Below are 15,953 nucleotides of genomic sequence, written 5' to 3'. Positions count from 1 at the left end.
GTGGGACCTCATGAAACTACAAAGCTTCTGCAAGGCTAAAGACACCATCAATAAGACAAAAAAACCACCAACAGATTGGGAAAGGATCTTCACCTATCCTAAATCAGATAAGGGACTAATATCCAATATATATAAAGAACTCAAGAAGGTGGACTCCAGAAAGTCAAATAACCCCATTAAAAAATGGGGCTCAGAACTGAACAAAGAATTCTCACCTGAGGAATACCGAATGGCAGAGAAGCACCTGAAAAAATGTTCAACATCCTTAATCATCAGGGAAATGCAAATCAAAACAACCCTGAGATTCCACCTCACACCAGTCAGAATGGCTAAAATCTAAAATTCAGGTGACAGCACATGCTGGCGATGATGTGGAGAAAGAGGAACACTCCTCCATTGTTGGTGGGATTGCAAGCTTGTACAGCCACTCTGGAAATCAGTCTGGCGGTTCCTCAGAAAATTGGACATAGTACTATCGGAGGATCCAGCAATACCTCTCCTGGGCATATATCCAGAAGATGTCCCAACCAGTAAAAGGGACACATGCTCCACTATGTTCATAGCAGCCCTATTTATATTAGCCAGAAGCTGGAAAGAACCCAGATGTCCCTCAACAGAGGAATGGATACAGAAATTATGGTACTTTTACACAATGGAGTACTACTCAGCTATTAAAAAGAATGAATTTATGAAATTCCTAGCCAAATGGATGGACCTGGAGGGCATCATCTTGAGTGAAGTAACACAATCACAAACGAACTCACACAATATGTATTCACTGATAAGTGGATATTAGCCCAAAACTTAGGATACCCAAGATATAAGATACAATTTGCTAAACGCATGAAACTCAAGAAAAATGAAGACCAAAGTGTGGACCCTGTGCACCTTCTTAGAATTGGGAACAAAACACCCAGGGAAGGAGTTACAGAGACAAAGTTCGTAGCTGTGATGAAAGGATGGACCATTTAGAGACTGCCGTATCCAGGGATCCATCCCATAATCAGCTTCTAAATGCTGACACCATTGCATACACTAGCAAGATTTTGCTGAAAGGACCCAAATATAGCTGTCTCTTGTGAGACGATGCCGGGGCCTAGCAAACACAGGAGTGGATGTTCACAGTCAGCTATTGGATGTATCACAGGGCTCCCAATGGAGAAGCTAGAGAAAGTACCCAAGGAGCTAAAGGAATCTGCAACCCTATTGTTGGAACAACATGATGTACTAACCAGAACCCCGGAGCTCTTGTCTCTAGCTGCATATGTATTGAAAGATGACCTAGTCGGCCATCAATGGAAAGAGAGGCCCATTGGACTTACAAACTTTATGTGCCCCAATATAGGGGAATGCCAGGGCCAAAAGAATGGGAATGGGTGGGTAGGGAAGTGGGGGGCGCTATGGGGGACTTTTGGGATAGCATTGGAAATGTAATTGAGGAAAATATGTAATAAAAATATTAAAAATTTAAAAAAAAGAAATTTTAAGTGAAGTAAATGTGACATCTAAGTAGATTATAGCCATGGGTTCTTCAATTAGAAACAGAAGTTAGTAAACAATATCTGACTCTGGTAATGTCACTATCCAGATGAAAAGTGAATGATAAACTACCAAGCATAGTTTAAGACATTATTTTGGGTGGAGAAATGAGTCAACTAAATTTATGACATAGTCACCTCAAATTTAAAAATGTGGGCCCTTAAAAAGTCCATTTTATTCATTATACATTTCTCATAGTCAGTCATATATACAAAAAATGTTTAATATGTGTGTCCTCCCTTGCTTTAGATACATATTAATTAATATTATGATCTTTTTACACAGTTCTCTTAATTTTCAAGGTCTTAACTTATAAATGTTATGAAAACTCATTAATAACTTCCTTATGTCCTGGACAAATAGCTGTGAAATATTAAAAACTTGTAAGAGTTTCAAGTATAATACATTGAGCATAATACACTTTAATTCTCATTCCAATTATTTTCAAATTATCAAGTAGGAAATGGAATGATATTGTGGGCTAAATTTCATTTGTTTAACACTATACTTCTACTTAATCATTTAATTTTGTAATTTGGGTTCTATAAGATATAATTTATTGTGAATAATAGTTATGACATGCTACACAACAAGTTAGAATAAATCTGTCTGTGGGTTTGGGGATGTAGCACAGTGGTAAGGCATTTTTGCTGTAATGATCTGACTGAAACCTTTAGATGCCTATTGTGCTCAGAATTACACTGTTATTTAATGATCAATGCCTTTTCATAGTATTTTTACTTTATTAAAAGTGAATAATTCTATACCTTGCAAATAACATACATGTAAAACACAGTTCTGACATTTCCTCTGATTTTCATTTTCATATTTCTATTTCAGAATAAATAAAAATAATAGCAGACAAAGGATTTTTAAAGATCAATTCTGCTTTCAAAAACTTTAAAATATTAAGTGTTTTTTTTCCACTATGCAATCTAGGTGGGGATCAAGGAACAAATCAGTTTTGTCATCCACTGCTATACCAAGTCTATTCAAATTGGTCATTCCGATATCATCCTAATACAAACCAATATGACACTTAGGTTTAATTATACATAGAAGAGTTAAATAATTTGGACACTCAAACAATATTTTGCACAGCTTTTCTGAGTCTTGATAGGGGTCAGGGTGGCTTATTTTAATATCCTGTTCAGAATGGGAAATTCATCTACCACACTCTCAGCACTTTGAGTAGTCATATGCCTCTGAATTCTCTGCAGTTCACTGAAAGAGAAGCATTTCTGTTTAAGGATGATAACAGCATTTTTCTGTGGATATGAACATAAATATTTGGAATGAAAATTTGTGCTGTGTCAGTTTGCTAAACAGAAGTAGTAAATTCTATCCCTAAGGCCCATGGCTTCCCAAGCCATGGGTTTTTGACCAGGTTTAAAGTAGCAGGGTTGTTTTCTCTGCTGTGGAATAGGACTCAAACAAAATCCAAGAATGGTTGAATAGCTCCATACCAGTCATACCAATTTTGTATATGTGGGCAGATCTTGCCAGTGTAGTTGCCATTTATTTCATAGGATTAACATCTAGGTAAGGTCACTGAAGAGTTATCTCACTCTGCAGTCTGTGTGGAAGTTTGAATAAGAACGTCCCCCATAGGCTCCGATATTTGAACCTGAAGAAATATAGCAGGTTTATTCCTTATAGATTATATATAGTAAGAAAAAAATATAAGTAATGAAAAAATTCAAAGTTTTACATCACTTCAAAATACATCACTTATCTACTTGCAATCAAAACCTGCTCCAGTCTTCAGCCATTTACCATGTTCAAGATTTTGCTTCTGTAAATCTTTGAGTTATGTTCATATAGTTTTACATCTCAAATATCTTATATAACATATGTTGAGTCATACTTACATTATTTTTGTTCCTACTTCTTTTTTTTTACTTTTTAAAAATTAATTGTGTTATTTATTACATCTCAAATGTTGCTCCCTCCATTGCAGAGTTCTTACACCATTTCCCCTCCCCTTCACCTTTGAGGCAGTCATCCTCCATGGTATCCACCCACCCTGGGGCATCAAGATTCAACAGGATTAGGTGCATCTTCTCTCACTAAGGCCATCCACATTGAGTCCTAGGAGCCTCCTCAGTCCCAGGTCTCTGGGAGTTTCTAGATATTCCCTCTACCCGACCCCTGGCAGCTGCATATTTCCATTCATTTTCCTGGCCTTCTGAGCCTCTATCATGTTTCCCTCCATACCTGATCCTGCTACGCTGTTCCCCTCTCCCTCCCTTCTCACACCTAATTCCCTCCCTACCTCTGGATCCCATGATTATTTTGTTTCCCCTTTTCAAGTGGGATTTAAGCATCCTCACTTGGGCCTTCCTTCTTGTTTAACTTATTATGGTCTGTGTGGTATATCATGGTTATGCTCTACTTTGTGGCTAATATACACTTACCAGTGAGTACATATCATGAAACTCCTTTTGGGTCTGGGTTACCTCACTCAGAATAATATTTTCTAGTTTCATCCATTTGCCTTCAAAATTAATGATGTCCTTGTTTTTAATAACTGAATAGTATTCCATCGTGTAAATGACTTATATTTTCTGTATCCGTTCTTCTGTTGAGGAGTATCTGGGGTTTGCTTTCAGATTCTGGCTATTACAAATAAAGCTGCTATGAACATAGTGTAGCATGTGTTCTTATGGTACAGTGGAACATCTTTTGGGTATACTCCCAAGAGCAGTATATTTGGGTCTTCAGATAGAACTATTTCCAATTTTCTGAGAATCAGCCAGTTTGATTTCCAGAATGGTTGTAAAAATTTGCAATCCCACCAACAATGGAGGCATGTTCTCCTTTCTCCACATTCTTACTAGGATGTGCTGTCACTTGAGTTTTTGGTTGTTGTAAGATAGAATCACAGGGTCGTTTTGATTTGGGTTTTCCTGATGACTATGGATGTTTACCATTTTTATAAGTGTTCATAAAATTGCATGATTTTGACTTCTCTGTCAAAAATTAAGTGTCCTTATGTGTGTGGGTTTATTTTTAAGTCTTTGATTCTATTTCATTTATCAACCTCTCTGTCTCTGCACCAATACCATACAATTTTTATCACTATTGCTCTGTAGTACAATTTTAGGTCAGGGATAGTGATTCCTTCAGAAGTAGTTAATTGTTCAATATTGTTTAGGCTATTCTTGGTTTTGTTTTTTTATATGAAGATGAGAATTGCTCTTTCAATATTTGTAAAATATATGTTGGAATTTTGATGGGAATCACATTGAATCTCTAGATTGCATTTGGCAAGATGGTTATTCTTACTAATGCATGAACATGGGAAATATTTCAACTTCTGAGGTCCTCTACAATTTTTTCTTTAGGGACTTGAAGTTCTTTTCATACAGATCTTTCACTTGCTAGATTGGAGTGATACCACCATATTTCATATTATTTGTGGCTATTATAAATTGTGATATGTTCCTAATTTCTTTTCTTGGCCCAATTATCATTTGTATAAAGGAGGGCTATTTATTCCTTTGACTTAATTTTGTATTCAGCCACCTTGCTAAAGTTGTATATCAGCTGTAGGAGTTCTCTGATGGAATTTGGGGGCTTCATGATCTATAATATCATATCCTCTTCGAATGGTGATACATTGACTTATTTCGTTCCAGGTTGTATCCCTTAGATATCCTTCTGTTTTCCTATTGCTCTGGCTAGAACTTCAAGTACTATATTGAATAGAAAAGGAGAGAATGGTTAGCCTTGTCTTGTCCTTGATTTTAATGGGATTGCTCTCTCCATTTAATATGATGCTGGATATTGGCTTGCTGTATATTGCTTTTATTATGCTATGGTATTTGCCCTGAATCCATGACATCTGCAAGATGTTTAACATAAAGGGGTGTTTGATTTTGTTGAAGGCTTGCTTTTTCAGCATCTTGTGACATGATCACCTTATTTTTTCTTTCAGTTTTTTATATAGTAGATCATGTTGATAGGTTTTTGTAACAGATCAATCCCTGAATCACTGGGATGAAGTGTATTTGATAATAATGAAATGTTTATGATGTTTCCACAAATCTTATTGAGTATTTTTGTGTCAATATTGATAAGTGAAATTTATTCACTGAAGATCTTTGAGTATCACTGAGATCCTTTTATTTGTTTGGGTCTTTGTATGATTTAGGTATCAGAGTAACATTGTTCTCATAGAATGAATTATGTTATGTTCTTTTTGTTTCTATTTTGTGAAATATTTTTGAGGAACATTGGTATTAGTATTTCTTTGAAGGGTTGGTAGAATTCTGCACTAAAACCAACTACATCTGAGCTTTTTTTTTTTAGTGGAGAGGTTTGTAATAACCATTTCTATTTTCCGAGGTGTTATGGGACTGTTTAGATAGTATCCATGATTTTTATTTAATTTTGGTACATGGTATCTTTCTAGAAAATCATACAATTCATATAGGTTTTCAAGTTTTGACAAGTATAAGCTTTTGTAATAAGACCTGATGTTTTTTGTTATTTTTTTTTTTTTAATTTCCTCAGATTCTGTTGTTATGTTTCCCTTTCCTTTCCATTTCTGATTTTGTTAATTTGGATACTACCTCTGTGCCTTTTAGTTAGTTTAGCTAAGGGTTTGTATATCTTGTTTATTTTCTCAAAGAACTAGTTCTTAGTTTCCTTGATTCTTTGTATTGTTCTTTTTGTTTCTAATTGTTTGGTTGCAGCCCTGTGTTTACCAATTTCCTCCTGCCTATTCCTCCTAAATGTGTTTGCTTTTGTTTTGTACTAGAGTTTTCACGTATGCTACTAGGTTGCTAGTACAAGATTTCTCCAATTTCTTCATGAAGGCACCTAGTGCTATGAATTTTCATTTTAACCCTGCTTTCACAGTGTGCCATATGATTATTTTGTTCCTTCATTTTCATTGACTATTAGACAATATTTAATTTGTTTCTTTCTTCTCTGAGAAACTTATCATTGAATAGAGAATTGTTCAGTTTTCGTAAGTGTTTGGTCTTTGTGTTGTTTCTGTTGTGGTTGAAGTTCAGCTTAGTCTCTAATGGTATGATAGAATGCAAGGGGTTATTTCATTCTTCTAGTATCTTTTTTTTTTTTTTAAAGATTTTATTTATTATATGTAAGTACACTGTAGCTGTCTTCAGACACTCCAGAAGAGGGCGCCAGATCTTGTTGCGGATGGTTGTGAGCCACCATGTGGTTGCTGGGATTTGAACTCTGGACCTTCGGAAGAGCAGTCGGGTGCTCTTACCCACTGAGCCATCTCACCAGCCCCTTCTAGTATCTTTTGAATCTTACTTTGTGTGTGTATGTGTATATATATGCATGTATACGTGCATATATATGCATATACATGTATATATGCATATATATGTGTATAAACACACATATATAGTTGTATACATATACATATTCACATACATACATATATATGAGAAGGTTTGGCAAGGCACTTAGAAAGAGAACTGCTTTGTTTTGGTGTGAAAGATTCTATAGATATCTGTTAAATCCATTTGGTTCATAACTTCTGTTTGTTTCATTGGTTCTCTCTTTTGTTTCTGTTTCAGTGACATATCCATTGGGGAACAGGAGGTGTTAAAGTCTCACACTATTATTATATAGTGTTAAATGGGTGTTTTGAGCTTTAGCAAATTTTGTTTACCAATGTGGGTGCCCTTGCATTTGGGGTATAGATGTCCAGGATTGAGATAACATATTGGTGGATTTTTCTTTCAATGAATATGAAATTTCCTTGCCCATTTCTTTTGGCTACATTTGACTGTGTGTCCATTTTACTAGATATTGGCATGGCTACTCTGGATTGTTTCTTGGTACCATTTGCTTGGAAAACTTTTCTCCAGCCCTTAGTGTCTATCTTTGTTATTGGGGTGTGTTTCTTGTATGCAGCAGAATGATGGATCCTGTTTAAGTATTTAGTCTTTTAGTCTGTGGGTTTTTTTTTTTTTGAGGAATTGAGTTCAGTGATGTTGAGAGATATTAATTACCAATAGTTCCCACTATTTTGATATTAGAAGTCATATTGTACACACACACACACACACACGCACATGCACACGCACACACACACACACACACACACATTTGTTTAAATTGGTTTTGTCATGGAATTCCTTGCTTTCTCCATCTATGGTGACTGAGAGTTTTGCTACATATAATTGTCTGGGCTGGCATTTTCTTTCTCTTAAGGCCTGCAAGATATCTGTCTGTATCTTCTGGCTTTCAGTTTCTGTTGAGAAATCAGGTATAAATGACCAGTATACCTTCTATGTTACTTGGCTTCTTTCCCTCACATCTTTTAATATTCTTTCTTTGTTCTGTACTTTTAGTGTTTTGATTATTATGTGGCAGGAGGATTTTCTTTCCTGGATCAATACATTTGCTGTTTGTGGTCTTCTGTATATTTATGGCTATCTCTTACTTTAGTTTGGAGAAATTTGCTTCCATGCTATTGTTGATAGTGTCTTCTGGCTTTTGAAATGAAAATCTTCACCTTCTTAGATTTGGTCTTTTCATTGTGTTCCAAATTCCATGGTTATTGTGGTTGAGGAACTTTCTATGTTAGGCATTTTCTTTAACCAGTTTCTTCTGTGTTGTCTTCTATACCTGAGATTCTCTCTTCCATCTCTTTTATTCTGTTGGTGATGCTAGTGTCACTAGTTCCAGTTCTCTTTCCTATGTTTCTCATCTCAACAGTTCCCTCCATTTTTTGGGGGGGTATTTTTAGGTCTTAGACTGTTTTGTTTATTTCCTTTTCTTGTTCAATTGTATTTTTCTATATTTCTTTAAAGGGTTTATTTGTTTTCTCATTAAGGTATCTACCTTCTTGTCTGTGTTTTCTTGTATCTCATTAAGGGAATTATTTAAATCCTCTTTAAAGGCTTCTATCATCTTACTGATGTGGAATTTGAGGTCACAGCCTTGCTCTTCAGGTGTCTTAAAACATCCAGGTCCAGAGGTTCAGTTCACCATCTGCAAGGCAGGAATCATGGCAATGCCCAGGCAGGCATGTAACTGGAGAAAGATAGGAACGTTCTACATCTTGTTCAAAAGGCATACAGGAGAAGACTGGAATCCTCAGGCAGCTAGGAGGAATCTCTCTAAAATGCCACAGTTACAGGCTTCCTCCAGTGAGGCCACAACTTCTCCAACATGGTCATACCACTCAGTAGTGCCATTTCCTGGGCAAGTATTTCAAACAACCACAACAGCCATTCTAACACAGATGAAATGTGGCTTCAAAGTACATTTTATTAGCATTTCATGGTGGCTAATGATGTTGGACATCATTTGTCCTCATAACATAATAAAAATTGATGAGTTTTTTTGACCTTTTGACCTTTTGTATTACTTCTTTTAAGAATTCTGTTTTGAGCTTTTATTTTCCCTCTGCTCCTGGGAGCAGATCTTCTGCCACAGGTCTTCATATCCAAATAGCTCCAGGAGAGAGTGATCTTACCAGAAGTGTGGAGCAGCCTGTGAGTGCAGGTACGACCACCATTGCTGCTCAGAAGAACCAGATTAGAGCCCTCAGGACATAGGAACCAAAGATCAGCAGCGGACAGGATCATTTTGATATCTGTCTGCACCCCAGAGCCACAGCTCTCCATGCCTAAATTACTCCTATAGAGGACTGGTCACCCAGGAGTACAGATACACAGGCTTGCAGGATGGACAAGCCACAGTCAGATACAGCAAAACCAGCTAACACCAGAGATAACCAGGTGGCAAATGCAAGAACATAAGCAACAGAAACCAAGTCTTCTTGGCATCATCAGAATCCAGTTCTCCTACCACAGTGAACCCTGGTTACTACAACACACAAGAAAAATCAAGACTCTGATTTAAAATCACATCTCATGATGATGTAAGAGTAATTTAAAAAAGACATAAATAACTCCCTTAAAGAAATTCAAGAGAACAAAGGTAAACAGGAAGAAGACCTTAAAGACGAAACACAAAAATCCCTTAAAGTATTATAGGAACACACAACCAAACAGATAAAGAAACTGATCAAAACCATCCAGAATCTAAAAATAGAAACAGAAACGAAAAAATAAATCACAAAGGAAGATGAACCTGGAAATTGAAAACCTAGGAAAGAGATAAGAAGTCATACCTCAATGTTAGGAGGTATAGCAGTGGATGTGTTTAAAATATACTGTACATATATTTAATTCTAAAAGAATAGATAAAATTAAAAATTTGGAGAACCTTAGAAGAGAGCAACAAAATAAAGTTATGCAACCTCAACCTATTTTTTCCCAAACCCAGTGCCACATGAACCCCTGTTTATGAAGTATCCAAAGTTTAATATTTCACAACAGCAACACAAAAGGGGGTACTCTAAACTAAAAAAAAATTGTAGTGAGTTTTGGGTACACTCATTCTTGTAGTGAAGACTACATAGGGGTATGCATATGTAAAGGCATGAAAATGCATATTAGCATTTTATAGTCTATGTGTATATGTTTGTGTATATGCATGTATTCTTGTGAGACTGGATGGATGCATGAAGAATGGATGCATATACACATGTGTGTGTGTGTGCCAGTGTGTGTTTGTGTAGCAAAGGACAACTTTTCTTTAGATTCTCAGGTGCTACCCACCTTAAAAATCTTAAAATCAAAAGAACAAAAACAAAGCAAAAAAAGTATCAGCAGAGTTTCTCACTGGCCTGGGACATACCAATAGGGTATGTGGGCTAGCTGGCTAACAAGTGTCAAGGACACACACTTTCCCACATCCTCAGTGCAGTAAGTAAGTTTTCAATATCACACACTGGTTTCTTTCTTTTTTTGAAACAGTGTCTCATCATGTAGCCTCATAGTGATCTGCCTGTCTCTGCTTTGAGTGCTAAGAGTAAATGCCTATGCCACCATGCCAAGCTGATGGAGTTTCTTTCTTTTGTTTTGTTTTGTTTTGTTTTGTTTTGTTTTGTTTTGTTTTGTTTTGTTTTTCGAGACAGGGTTTCTCTGTGTAGCCTTGGCTGTCCTGGAATTCACTCTGTAGACCTGGGTGGCCTCGAACACAGAAATCCGCCTGCCTCTGCCTCCCAAGTGCTGGGATTAAAGGCATGTGCCACCACTGGCCGGCTAAGGTTTCATATTTTAATTGTGAGTTCTAGGGATCAAATTCAGGTCCCCCATGCATGTGAGGAATCAACTGAGTCATCTCCCCAGCCCCACTTTACTCTTTGAAAAAATGGTTTCATGATATGTCGTGAAGGGATTAATAAAGTGTTAGCAAATACACTGTAAAGCTGTCTGGAAAGACATAGTCATTTTAAAATATGCTGTAGACATTACTAACTGTTTCATGACCAACACTGGTTAGCAAACCCATTCTCACTGTTCTATTCCTCCTCCAGTTTCTGAAGAGGTAGACTAAATCAGTGCTGCACTTGCAGATTCCAGTCAAAATCACTGGTGCCTTTTGATGGAGTGAAGCCTTTGGTCCTTCTGAGGGTCTTAGTATAAGAGATCATAATGAGAACTGTAAGAAACACCACAATGGGTCCGCCCTGCCCCGGAGGGCTTTGCCAGAGCATCTGCAGGAGATATATTTGTTCCCACACCCTGCCAACTCCAGTTCTTCACAAACTATTCAACAAAAGAGAAGCAGAAGGAACTCTACCCAACTCATTCTGTGAAGCCACAATTACACTGACACCTAAACCACAGAAAGAATAAGCAAAGATAAAGAACTTCAGACCAATTTTCCTTAAGAATATCGATGCAAAAATGCTCAATAAAAGTCTGGCTAACTGAATCCAAGAACACATCAAAACAATCATCCATCTTGACCAAGTAGGTTTCATTCCAGGGATGCAGGGATGGTTTAATATATGGAAATCCATCAATGTAACCCACTATACAAACAAACTCAGAGACGAAAACCACATGATCATCTCATTAGGTAATGAGAAAGGATTTGACAAAATCCAGCATCCATTCATGATAAAAGTCTTGAAAAGATCAGGAATTCAAGGCCCATAGCTAAACTCTATAAAAGCAATCTACAGCCAACCAGTAGCCACCATCAAAGTAAATGGTGAGAAGCTGGAAGCAATCCCACTAAAATCAGGGACTAGACAAGGCTGCCCACTTTCTCCCTACCTATACAACATTGTACTCGAAATCCTAGCCAGAGCAATTCGACAACAAAAGAAGATCAAGGGGATGCAAATTGGAAAGGAAGAAGTCAAAATATCACTTTTTGCAGATGATATGATAGTATATATAAGTGACCCTAAAAATTCCACCAGAGAACTCCTAAGTCTGATAAACAGCTTCAATGAAGTAGGTGGTTATAAAATTAACTCAAACAAGTCAATGGCCTTTCTCTACACAAAGGATAAACAGTCTGAGAAAGAAATTAGGGAAAAAACACCCTTCTCAATAGTCACAAATAATATAAAATAACTTGGCATGACTCTAACTAAGGAAGTAAAAGATCTGTATGATAAGAACTTCAGGTCTCTGAAGAAAGAAATTAAAGATCTCAGAAGATGGAAAGATGTGTCATGCTCATGGATTGGCAGGATCAATATAGTAAAAATGGCTATCTTGCCAAAAGAAATCAACAAATTCAGTACAAACCCCATCAAAATCCCAACTCAATTCTTCAATGAATTAGAAAGGGCAATCTGCAAATTCATCTGGAATAACAAAAAACCCTAGGATAGCAAAAACTCTTCTCAAGGATAAAAGGATCTCTGGTCTTATCACCATGCCTGACCTAAAGCTGTACTACAGAGAAATTGTGATAAAAACTGCATGGTACTGGTATAGCAACAGAGAAGTAGACTAATGGAATAGAATTGAGACCCAGAAATGAACCCACACACCTATGCTCACTTGATATTTGACAATCCAGTGGAAAAAAACCAGCATTTTCAACAAATGGTGCTGGCACAACTGGCGGTTATCATGTAGAAGAATGCGAATTGATCCATTCCTATCTCCTTGTACTAAGGTCAAATCTAAGTGGATTAAGGAACTCCACATAAAACCAGAGACACTGAAACTTATAGAGGAGAAAGTAGGGAAAAGCCTCAAAGATATGGGCACAGGGGGAAAATTCCTGGATAGAGCAGCAATGGCATGTGCTGTAAGATCGAGAATTGACAAATGGGATCTCATAAAATTGCAAAGCCTCTGTAAGGCAAAAGACACCATCAATAAGACAAAAAGGCCACCAACAGATTGGGAAAGGATCTTTACCTATCCTAAATCAGATAGGGGACTAATATCCAATATATATAAAGAACTCAAGAGGGTGGCCTCCATAAAATCAAATAACCCCATTAAAAATGGGGCTCAGAGCTCAACAAAGAATTCTCACCTGAGGAATACCTAATGGCTGAGAAGCACCTGAAAAAATGTTCAGCATCCTTAATCATCAGGGAAATGCAAATCAAAACAACCCTGAGATTCCACCTCACACCATTCAGAATGGCTATGCTGAAAAATTCAGGTGACAGCAGATGCTGACAAGGATGTGGAGAAAGGAACACTCCTCCATTGTTGGTGAGATTGCAAGATTGTACAACCACTCTGGAAATCAGTCTGGTGGTTCCTCAGAAAATTGGACATAGTACTACCAGAGGATCCAGCAACACCTCTCCTGGGCATATATCCAGAAGATGTCCCAACCGGTAAGAAGGACACATGCTCCACTATGTTCATAGCAGCCTTATTTATAATAGCCAGAAGCTGGAAAGAACCCAGATGCCCCTCAACAGAGGAATGGATACAGAAAATATGGCACATTTTACACAATGGAGTACTACTCAGCTATTAAAAAGAATGAATTTATGAAATTTCTAGACAAATGGATGGACCTGGAGTGTACCATCCTGAGTGAGGTCACCCAATCATAAAAGAACTGACATGATATGTACTCACTGATAAGTGGATATTAGCCCAGAAACTTAGAATTCCCAAGATATAAGATACAATTTGTGAAACACATAAAACTCAAGAAGAATGAAGACCAAAATATGGACACTTTACCCCTTATTAGAATTGGGAACAAAACACCCATGGAAGGAGTTACAGAGACAAATTTTGGAGCTGCGATGAAAGGATGAACCATCTAGAGACTGCCATACCTGGGTTTCCATCCCAAAATCAGCCTCCAAACGCTGACACCATTGCATACACTAGCAAGATTTTGCTGAAAGGACCCTGGTATAGCTGTCTATTGTGAGACTATGCTGGGGCCTAGCCAAAACAGAAGTGGATGCTCACAGTCAGCTATTGGATGGATCACAGGGCCCCCAATGGAGGAGCTAGAGTAATACCCAAGGAGCTTGGGGGATCTGTAACCCTATAGGTGGAACAACAATATGAACTAACCAGTATCCTCCCTCGCCCCCGGAGCTCGTGTCTCTAGCTGCATATCTATCAGAAGATGGCCTAGTCGGCCATCAGTGGAAAGAGAGGCCCAGTGGTTGTGCAAACTTATATGCCTCAGTACAGGGGAATGCTAGGGCCAAGAAGTGGGAGTGGGTGGGGGAGGATGTGGGGGACTTTTGGGATAGCATTGGAAATGTAAATGAAATAAATACCTAATTTAAAAAAAAAAAAAGTAAAAAAAGAAAAAAAAAAAAAACACCACAATGAGGTAGGGTCCTAAAGTTGATGTGCTGCCTAAGTTAGGACCGGAACTGCAACCGACATCTCAGTTCATATAGATGTAACAGCCTGAAACCATGAAGCAGTTGTAGCCAGTGACATTTAGGAAGACCCTGGGCTCTCCCTGTTGCCCTGTGAAATAAAGCTTCAGGGGAACGTTTGTGCTAGCTCAGTTCTGACCCTCCTGTGCCTGCCTATCAGGGGGTTGTTCACACAACTCCCAACCTTCTAGAAACCAATGTTCCTTTTCATCATATTCCAAGTCTTCCCTACCCCTACCCCTCTCCCTGGACACCATCAGAGACTGAGAGTGACACATATTTTCACATCTGATTGATTTTATTTTCACCATCATACAAATTAGTTTGTGGTGAGAGTGGCCTTGACAGGACCACAGCTCAGCTCCGAGACCCGTTCACTGATGTTTCCTGGGTCTTTGGACCCATTCAGGATCTAGGAGCTGGCCAATTCTCCATCCAGAATCGGGTCACTGTCGAGGCATGATGGAACTTCCTCCAGTTCAGACACATTGGCATTCTCATGAGAGAACAATTCCACTTGTAATCTCACTTGGCTCCAGAGGCACAGTTGGCTCCGCTCCAGTTGGCTCCGCATCAATTGAAGTTCAGTAGCACTCTTGGTTTGTCTCCTACTTCTCTTTTGAAGTGATTGCGCCCTCTTCTTCGTAATCTGAAAGAACTACAGTCATAAGGGCACTGGTTTGGGGAAAAGATAGATAGAATGTGGCTGGGGATTCATGTAAAGGGGCAGAGGTAGATGAGAAGTTTATTGTAGGCCTGAGAAAGTCTTAGGGGGAAAGAATGACTAAGGAAAGGAGGGAATGAGCTTAGCTTGGGATCTCTCACCTTGAATGTAGTTCTTCTACGAGAACGATGACAGCCACAACAGGAACGAGAACGAGAACGAATTACGGAGTGACGAGATCTCTTGGGAAGCTTAGATCTAGGGTTTCGCTTCTTATTAAGCTTAAATCTTTTGGTGGCGGTCTTCTTAAGCTTCGATCTTTTGGCTTTGGCTTTGGCAGCTGCTGCTGTTGGTGCTCTAGACCAGTGGACTTTCTTGGCCACCAGAGTCATAGCGGAGCTCTCCAGGGACTGGCCCCAGAGCTCTGAGCACCCCCTGCTTATCTACCTGTCAGAACAAAGGTGGATCACACCCCTCAGCCCTGATTGATTGGTCAGCAAAGCTCTCCCTACCCAACGGCAGCTAAGGAGTGGCTGAAACCTCACAATGTCCTACCTCTGACCACTTTGAGCTTGAAGGGAGTCCAGATCAGACTGCCTGAGAATCTCAGATATCCCTTATTCATCAAAAAGTGTCACTTTCATACACTTTCTAGGTGGTCAATATACTAGAACTACAAAGTCTCGTTGAAAATATGAGGCTTTACTTAAACTTCTGGAAGATAAATGTTTTACGTTTACTCCCTTATTCTTATACTAAGTTAGACTGTGCTGAAATTCTGTGCAAGTTTGCTACTTCATTTAATCCCTACTCTGTCCTTTTGCTTACACTGACTTTCCCTTAGTCTTCTCATTGTATTTTAGATACTATACCTAATCACTACTCAAAGTAATAGGACACTATTATGAGTACATTAATATGAGGATCATCGACAAGTAGTAACGCAAAAAAAGAAAAAAAAATGTGTCCTATAAAGACATATCCTGACAACAGCAAAAAAACATATGTATTCCATATTGGCATCACCTTACCTATTACAATTTGGCATCTTCTTTT

The 15,953-nt window shown here is 38.2% G+C and overlaps 1 pseudogene across 1 annotated transcript; it reads right to left on the bottom strand.

Annotated features, from left to right (window-relative positions):
- Nucleotides 1-14,527: 14,527 nt before the first annotated feature.
- Nucleotides 14,528-15,330, bottom strand: LOC115030100 (cysteine-rich perinuclear theca protein 1-like; annotated as a pseudogene). The gene is made up of 2 exons (XR_015047082.1): nt 15,059-15,330; nt 14,528-14,882 (listed from the first exon to the last, which is right to left on the bottom strand). The product of XR_015047082.1 is annotated as a cysteine-rich perinuclear theca protein 1-like (transcript).
- Between the last annotated feature and the right edge of the window lie 623 nt (nt 15,331-15,953).

The sequence above is a fragment of the Mus caroli genome, unplaced genomic scaffold (assembly GCF_978045245.1).
Source record: "Mus caroli unplaced genomic scaffold, Mus_caroli_1 scaffold_5, whole genome shotgun sequence".
In the NCBI taxonomy this organism is placed as follows: Eukaryota; Metazoa; Chordata; class Mammalia; order Rodentia; family Muridae; genus Mus; species Mus caroli.
Note: the sequence above shows the minus strand (reverse complement) of the source record. Positions and strands in the feature narration are given on the sequence as shown.